Below are 241 nucleotides of genomic sequence, written 5' to 3'. Positions count from 1 at the left end.
GGCCGCGTCCCGCCGGGGAATCCCCGAGCGGGTCCGCTTCTCCTGCGGGATGCATGAGCTGCGGGAGGGGGGGGGGGTCCGGGATCAGGAGTGCTGAGGCCTCTTATTGGGCCTCTTCTCTTCTGCAACGCAAGCTGGAAAAGCCAATAATTTGCAGCACTCACTTTGCACATTTTGTTGCAAACGCCCGATGGTGGTTTCAGCAACTGTGTGCAAGGGGAATGACAAATATTGGTTAAAG

The sequence above is a fragment of the Penaeus monodon genome, chromosome 25 (genome assembly GCF_015228065.2).
Source record: "Penaeus monodon isolate SGIC_2016 chromosome 25, NSTDA_Pmon_1, whole genome shotgun sequence".
NCBI lineage: Eukaryota > Metazoa > Arthropoda > Malacostraca > Decapoda > Penaeidae > Penaeus > Penaeus monodon.
This window is presented reverse-complemented; position numbering follows the sequence as displayed.